General features: G+C 33.8%; 1 non-coding gene across 1 annotated transcript; it reads right to left on the bottom strand.

Moving 5' to 3' along the window:
- Window positions 1-3,451: 3,451 nt before the first annotated feature.
- LOC129645107 (U6 spliceosomal RNA) lies at window positions 3,452-3,556 on the bottom strand. Its single transcript, XR_008711200.1, has one exon. It is a non-coding gene; the product is annotated as a U6 spliceosomal RNA (small nuclear RNA).
- Window positions 3,557-8,939: the final 5,383 nt, after the last annotated feature.

Genomic DNA, 8,939 nt, shown 5'->3' with positions numbered 1-8,939 from the left:
GAAAGTGAAAGTGAAGTCACTCAGTCGTGTCCTACTCTTTGTGACCCCATGGACTGTAACCTACCACGGTCCTCTCTCCATGCAATTTTCCAGGCAAGAGTACTGGAGTGGGTTGCCATTTCCTTCTCCAGGGGATCTTCCCAACCCGAGGATTGAACTCCAGTCTCCCACATTGTAGGCAGATGCTTTACCCTCTGAACCACCAGGATGGTCACAATGTCATTATCAAATCAGAAAATTAATATCAATATGAATTAATTGTTATCTATTGACAATTTTATCAGTCGTTCCACCGAAGCAAACTATTTTACTAGAACCCATTCATGGGCCACATGATGTATTAACTATCATATATTTTTTAGCTCCCTAATTTGGAAGCATTTCTTGTTTTTTCTTTGTCTTTTAGGACCTTGGTTTTTCTAGGAGGAAGGGACAATTATTATATAGAATGTCCCATGACATGTATTTATCTTATGATCCATCACACTTCTACTTTTAGTTTATGGTTTTCTGGCAGGAATTTCATAAAATTGCTGTTGTTTGCAAAGATTCATTAAAAATATTATGATGGAAATTTGCCCCAATCCTGACTATATTTATCTTTATATTAGGTTAGGTATATTTCTGCCATATTTCTTCTTTGTAAAGTTACTATTCTTCCTTTAAGCATCTTCTTGGGAATAATTTGTGACAATATATTTTCATATTTATCATTCTTTTGCTTACAATATACAGATGATTAATGCCTGAAATATTTATAACTATTCATTAATAATATTGGCTAAAAATGATTATGATAGTTGGCAAATGGTAATTTAATAATTCCATCATTTCTTTTACATTTATTACTTTAAAATTAGTCATAAATTACTTTCTTTGTATCATAACCAGCTATTTATCATCCATTTATCATATCCAGCCATTTAACACTTAGTATAAATAATCATATATATATTTTTCAACTATTTTTTATTCACAATGATATCACTTTTATTCTTATTCTATTAAATGGGTTATAAAATGGGCTTCTCAGGTGGTACAGTGGTAAATAATCTGCCTGCCAATGCAGGAGATGTAAGAGACACAGATTCTCTCCCTAGGTTGGAAAGACCCCGGAGTGAAAAATCTCAACCCACTCCAGTATTCTTGCCTAGAAAAACCCATGGACAGAAAAGCCTGGCAGGCTGCAATAAAGTTTATAAAATATTTTTGAGTAATATAGTAAGAGTATAGAAGAACTTATTGAATTTTCTATAATATTTAGTATTTCTTTTCTTACATTAGACACCTGATACATTTGGAATGTGTTCTTATATATGGTAAGATATATGGCTTTAATGAAAGTTGCTCAGACATGTCTAACTGTGACCCCATGGACTATTCAGTAAATGGAATTCTCCAGGCCAGAATACTGGAGTGGGTAGCCATTCCCTTCTCCTGGGTATCTTCCCAACCCAGGGATAGAACCCAGGTCTCCAGCATTGCAGGCAGATTCTTTACCAGCTGACAAGGGAAGCCCAAGAATACTGGAGTGGGTAGCCTATCCCTTCTCCAACAAATCTTCCTGACTCAGGAATTGAACTGGAATATCCTGCATTGCAGGTTGATTCTTTACCAACTGAGCTATAGGGAAGCATGGCATTATTTGTCCAAACACTGTCCAGTTGTCCCAGCACCAATATTTTTATATTTCCACAGTGATTAAATATTTCACTTTTAAGTTACTTTCTCTATTATGAAAGTCTAATATTGTCTACATGTTCATAAGACATGACATTATTTATGTTATGTATGTCTTCTAAATTTTATTTACATTTTTTCTACTTAAGCAAGATGAGAGTCCTTGACTTCCTTTTGTTTAGTCATGGTAATGCTGTGTCATTTGCTGTGTTCATCTAAATCGTGGATTATTGCTTTTAGCCTTAAAATAAGCATCCTTTTATGAGTAAGCTATTTTCATTTGAATAACACTTTATCTAGTATAAGGTAATTAACCCTGCATCCTTATTGTTTCCACATCCCTGGTATGTCTTTGGCAATCTCTTTATTCTTAACCTTCTCTTTATCACTTTGAGTGTATCTCTTGTATAAAGTAGACAGTTCATTTCAGTTCAGTTGTTCAGTCATGTCCGACCCTTTGCCACTCCATGGACTGCAGCATGCCAGGCTTCCCTGTCCATCACCAACTCCCAGAGCTTGCTCAAACTCATGTCAATTGATTCAGTGATGCCATCCAACCATCTCATCTTCTGTGGTCCCCTTCTATTCTTGCCTTCAATCTTCCCCAGTACCAGGGTCTTTTCCAAAGAGTCAGCTCTTCGCATCAGGTGGCAAAAGTATTGGAGCTTCAGCTTTAGTATCAGTTCTCCCAATGAATATTCAGGACTGATTTCCTTTAAGATGGACTGGTTGGATCTCCTTGCAGTCCAAGGGACTCTCAAGAGTCTTCTCCAACACGACAGTTCAAAAGCATCAGAGAGTTGCATGTTTTTTGTTTTTTGTTTTTTTCTCAATCAATTGGAAAATTTTTTCTTAAAATAAGTTACTTATATGTTTACTATGTCTGCAAAGTGTAGTCTCAATTTTGTCATATAATTTTATTTTTTTGATTGAAGTATAGTTGGTTTACAATGTTGTGTCAGCTTCAGGTATACAGCAAAGTGATTCAGATATGTGTATGTATGTATTATGTAGTACATATATATTGTTTTTCAGATTCTTTTATATTATAGATAATTGCAAGATATCGAATATATTTCCCATTGCTAGTCAGTAGGTCCTATTATATATTTAAAATATTGTAGTTTATCATCTGCTAATCCCAAACTCCTAATTTATCAGGTGCTCCTTCTTGCACCTTCTGCTTTGGTAACCATAAGTTTGTTTTCTAAAGAAAGTTATTAAAATATATTTTTTAATTAATTGTTTCATGCTTTTAAAAATCTTTTTCAAGAGCTCAAATTTATTCATTTATTTCCTTTTTGTGTATCTTCTCTTTCAGGAATTTTCTGACACATTTACAATGTTATCTCATTTTCATTGCCATCATTATTTTTCTGCCTTCCCTTTTGTTTAATGACCCTTATTAAATAATATTCTTATTAGTAAACAATATTATTACAAATATTTATTACAATATTATTGTATTATTACAATAATATTGTAATATTACAATATTATTGTAATACTTATTACAATAATTACAATATTTTAAAAATAATATTATTACAAATAATATTACAAATAATATTCTTATTTGTAAGTTAGTCTTCATTACTGAGAAAACATTGTGATATTTCTCATTTATTTTATTTCAATAAAATCTTTTTTAGTTTTATATTTTTGTCTATTTGTTTAAATTTTAGAACATATGCCAAACTTTAAAAAAAATAAATTTGCAGTATGATTGCTTTCAGTGTTGCAATGGTTTCTGCCATACAACAATATGAAAAAAAATATGGAACACTTCATGAATTTTTGTGTCATCCTCATACAGAGACCATGCTAATCTTTTCTTTATAGCTTCAATTTTAATATTTGTGCTATATAAGAATACAAATAAGGATGTGTATTTTATTCTGAAACATAGTATTATATTTTTCTTTTAATTCATCATTTGGAAGGGGAATTATCATCATGTGTTTTCATTTTTATTTTCTGTCTTCTCATAATAGCATTGTATAAAATTATCTATGTGTGTGTGTGTGATTATAGCAGGTGACCACATTCTCAGTTGAATGGCACTTTGTTCTTTGAGTGACAAATTATAACCTCTTCAATGCTTCAGTGTATATGTGTGTTTTTGGTCTTGTTTGTTTGTTTTTTGTAGCGACAAAGGTTTTGTGTCCTCTGACTTTTTGATTCCTGTTTCTTACAAAGGAAATATCTTTTTTTTTTTTTCATTTTTGCTACCTAATTCCTAAAGGTAGTTTCACTCTTCCTGTTTAAAGTCTATTCTTACACAAAAGTAATGGCTTTAGAAGTTGCAACCTTGAATTGTGCTTGGCTTTAATATGCTTTCTATGATTAACATATCTACCATAATACTTTTTGTTACAGGCTTTCTCTTTGGGGAAATGGCTTTAAAGTAATTTTTCAAATGGCTTTAAAGTAATTTTTCCAATTTTTTCTACTGTCTTCCCTCTGCTCTCTTCTGTGCATTTCCCCCCAAAACTATTCTTATTTGACACTTACTGCAAAGGCTTGTCATAGAAATATAATAGAGAGCTCAGTAATATTTGATTTTTTTACAGAGTTCAATGTATTTTAATTTTATTTATTTAACAGTAATTTGAAGTGTGGGCATTTTCTGTGCTCAGATTATGATGAGGAAATGTTTTTGTGTGATTTCATTTTTTTTTTCTTATTTTTCCTTATTTAGAAGGTAGATGGTACAAATGGTTTTAGGCAAACATTCTTTTCCTCAGCTATGTGGAAGATCTTGGCACTGCTTTTTTATTCTCTAATCTTTTTCTTGGTCATGGTGCTTGAAATTATCCATGACTATGGTTTTAACCTGAGCAATCATCTATAACATTATTTTATATAGATTTATTATTCCAATCATATTATTTCATTTTAAAATACTTTGTATAATGGTATTGTATAGTGAATTACAAGACATTTTCATGAAAAACAGTAGTTCAAATATACAAATAAAAGTATTTGAAGAAGTAAAATATGTCTGAATGAACATGGTTTTTGATATTTAATATATGTGTTCTACTAAAGTAGTAAAATATTATAAGTATATATTTGACTATTCTATATCTGAACATTTAAATAATCATTAGCTAAAGATGTCTCTCAGTGTATATTCACCTTAGTAAAATGGAATATTGTCTTCTCTTCAGGCTTTCAGAGTATTTACTATGTATTACATATTTGTTCTTATGTGTATAGCTAAAAAGAATTGACATGGTACATAAGTTGTGATCTTATTGAACAATCATTGCTTTATAAAGGACTTGTAAAAAAAAAGTACAAAGTGATAAAAAGACACTATTACAGTTTTCTAGTATATTTTTGCTTTGTTATCAATGACTGTGTTTGAATACATGATTTTTTTTTTTTTAAGGAAGAGGGAATTTATGCAAGACAGAGCCAATCTATTCCAGTGGTTGAGAATTTCAGAAATATGTCATCGGATGAATAATTCTTGAGTGAACTGGGATAGTGGCTTAGTAGTTTGGTGCCAAGTATTTAAAATAAACACTTGGAGAGAGAATGGATAAATACATAGAGAAGAGAGAGGATAAAATGTTGAAGGGAGTTATAGCCCTGGTTTTAGAAGTGAAGGACCTGAGCAAGAATCACAGTTGGTAGCTACACAGCTCTGTCTGTATACCCACAGGACTGTCATGTTGAACATTAGATTAGGGATGCACTCGAGTAGAGGTTGTAACAAGATTAAAATAGGTGAGGACCTAGAAGAAAATCACTTTCTAATTAAAAAAAAAAAAAACACACTTCAAAATATGATAGATTCAAAAACAGGTCTACAGTATTTTGCAGCTCCCTCTGAAGTGTTAGAGTCTGTCTTTGAAACTATGCTGCTTTGAAACTCTGCTGGCCTTGTGATTTGCATTGACTGGAGTATATCGTAGAGATTATGTTGGGCGAGTTCCAGAGCTTAGGTCTACTGAGGCCTTATGGCTTCCACATCTGACTTCCATGGGATATTGTTCTAAAACTGACGTGTAAAGGAGCTAGTCTTATTTACTGTGGATTCAGAAATCATCAGTGATGCGGAATGGAACCAAGAAGGAAGCCACAACTACAGTCACTGTCTCTGTACAGCTTGAGTGGGGCCATCTCAGATATTCTCCACCAGCTCTTCCTCTTGCTGACTGTAGCCACATGTTTAAGTCTCAGCATGTTCAATAGCAGATCCAGCAGCCAGCCAACCCACAAGCTTTTGAGAAATACTCCACCATTCTTCTTTTAAGAATCATTTTTGGGGTAATCGATATGTCAGCAATAGTTATTCATGCACAAAATTTGAGATATTTACAGACAAAATGAAGCACTAAAATTCAAGTAATATTCTCAAGATAGTCTTAAATTAGATACTTGCTTAGAGAATTAAATTATCTTAAATTACATACTTGGGACTTCCCTGGTGGCTCAGATGGTAAAGCATCTGCCTACAATGCAGGAGACCGGGCTTCAATCCCTGGGTCAGGAAGATCCTCTGGAGAAGGAAATGGCAACCCGCTCCAGTACTCTTGCCTGGAAAATCCCATGGACAGAGGAGCCTGGTAGTCTACAGTCCATGGGGTTGCAAAGAGTTGGACACAACTGAGCAACTTCACTTTCTATAGAGAATACAATTGGATTAAATTACTTTTTAAGATCATTTCCAAATCTGTTATTCTATCATATTGGGAAGAATAGCTTCAAATCATAAGGATTACTTTATCTAAATGTTAGTATCAGCTGAAATTGAAAACATCAAGATTTTACCACCAGATAATATTTTTTGTTGCTCTCAAACACCTCACTTATCAGAAAGAAGTCCACCTTAGTGATCTGAGTAGGGCTCAGTATGGAGAGTGCCAACCTGTGAAGTAATCAAAAATGTGTGTTACTCATGTCAGACTTTTCCTGCTAATACTGTTTCTTTGAAGAGAATTGTCTTTCTGGCATAAACTACACCCTAATATGCATTATCTCTTGATTTCCAGTTTAAGTTTCTTTAAGGTGAACATGAGTCTTCATGATTCTTGATACTTATAAAGCAAATTCGGTGGAAAATAAATCTGAATTATATTTACCTTCCCAAACTCTTAGTCTTTTCCCTCCACATTGAATATGTCAGAAAATTATCCAGCTTCTCAACTTTATAGATCATTTCTAAAAACTCAACTACATTTGCAAAGAATCAATGTTCTCTTTCTTTTCACACTTATATTTAATGGCTTTACATTTAATGGAATTCTTATTTGAACTAAGCAATACAGTAACAGTATGCTGATAAAATTATTTATTGGGAATAGATACGACTATTGGTATGTAACAACCAAAATGTGAGTAGAAGTGTGGATTATAATAGAGAGTAGTCTAATTCCTATCGGTGTGTTTAGTTTACACTTTCAGCTAGTAGTTTAAAGAGTGAATTTAATAATCAGTTAATAGGGCTTCAGCAATACGTGAACCATGAACTTCCAGATGTTCAAGCTGGTTTTCAAAAAGGCAGAAGAACCAGAGATCAAATTGCCAATATCTGCTGGATCATGGAAAAAGCAAAAGAGTTCCAGAAAGAACTTCTATTTCTGCTTTATTGACTATGCCAAAGCCTTTGACTGTGAGGATTACAATAAACTGAGGAAAATTCTGAAAGAGATGGCAATACCAGACCACCTGACCTGACTCTTGAGAAACTTATATGCAGGTCAGGAAGCAACAGTTAGAACTGGACATGGAACAACAGACTGGTTCCAAATAGGAAAAGGAGTATGTCAAGGCTGTATATTGTCACCCTGCTTATTTAACTTATATGCAGAGTACATCATGAGAAATGCTGGACTGGAAGAAACACAAGCTGGAATCAAGATTGCCGGGAGAAATCTCAATAACCTCAGATATGCAGATGACACCACCTTTACGGCAGAAAGTGAAGAGGAACTCAAAAGCCTCTTGATGAAAGTGAAAGTGGAGAGTGAAAAAGTTGGCTTAAAGCTCAGCATTCAGAAAACAAAGATCATGGCATCCGGTCCCATCACTTCATGGGAAATAGATGGGGAAACAGTGGAAACAGTGTCAGACTTTATTTTTTGGGGCTCCAAAACCACTACAGATGGTGATTGCAGCCATGAAATTAAAAGACACTTACTTCTTGGAAGGAAAGTTATGATCAACCCAGATAGTATATTGAAAAGCAGAGACATTACTTTGCCAACAAAGGTCCGTCTATTCAAGGCTATGGTTTTTCCAGTAGTCGTGTATGGATGTGAGAGTTGGACTGTGAAGAAAGCTGAGTGCCAAAGAATTGATGCTTTTGAACTGTGGTGTTGAAGAAGACTCTTGAGAGTCCCTTGGACTGCAAGGAGATCCAACCAGTCCATTCTAAAGGAGATCAGTCCTGGGTGTTCTTTGGAAGGACTGATTCTAAAGCTGAAACTCCAGTACTTTGGCCACCTCATGCGAAGAGTTGACTCATTGGAAAAGACTCTGATGCTGGGAGGGATTGGGGGCAGGAGGAGAAGGGGACGACAGAGGATGAGATGGCTGGATGGCATCACCGACTCGATGGACATGAATTTGAGTGAACTCCAGGAGTTGTTGATGGACAGAGAGGCCTGGCATGCTGCAGTTCATGGGGTCACAAAGAGTAGGACATGACTGAGTGACTGAACTGAACTGAATAGGGCAAAGCATTTAGGTGGAGGCCAGGTAAGAAATCTATTGTACTTTGCAAAATAGAATAAGGAAAAAATTTAAATATAATGTTAATACCTACAAAGGTATAATGTTAAGAACTAAAAAATTGGGTAGTGAATTTGCTTAGTGTAAATAGTAATTAAATATTAAGAAGATTTTTATATTGACTTAAACTATAAGAAATTTTAAGAGCTGACTCTAACTCTGTAAAAGCTTGGACATACACACATCACAGATTGTAAGAAACTTCCATTTAATATATAGTAATAGGACACTGAAAGACAAAATCATTAACTGCATTACTCTATTTCCTAAACTTTGGAACTCTAAAGTTCTGTTATATTTTCCACAGATTTTGTTATCTTGCACCTTTAAATATATTACCAGAAGATTCCTTAAAAAAAGGATTTTATTTTAATTATAGCTACAATTTAGAGATTATGTAAAATGTGAAATCTGTACTAATTATGCTGTCTATGATTAAAAGGAAATATAAAAAAATTCAATAATCCACCTAGATAGTGTAGAAATATAAAAGTTAACTGACATGATGATGC

The sequence above is a fragment of the Bubalus kerabau genome, chromosome 2, assembly GCF_029407905.1.
Source record: "Bubalus kerabau isolate K-KA32 ecotype Philippines breed swamp buffalo chromosome 2, PCC_UOA_SB_1v2, whole genome shotgun sequence".
NCBI classification, from domain to species: Eukaryota; Metazoa; Chordata; class Mammalia; order Artiodactyla; family Bovidae; genus Bubalus; species Bubalus kerabau.
The sequence above is the reverse complement of the archived record's forward strand: the minus strand, read 5'-3'. Positions and strand labels throughout refer to the sequence as shown.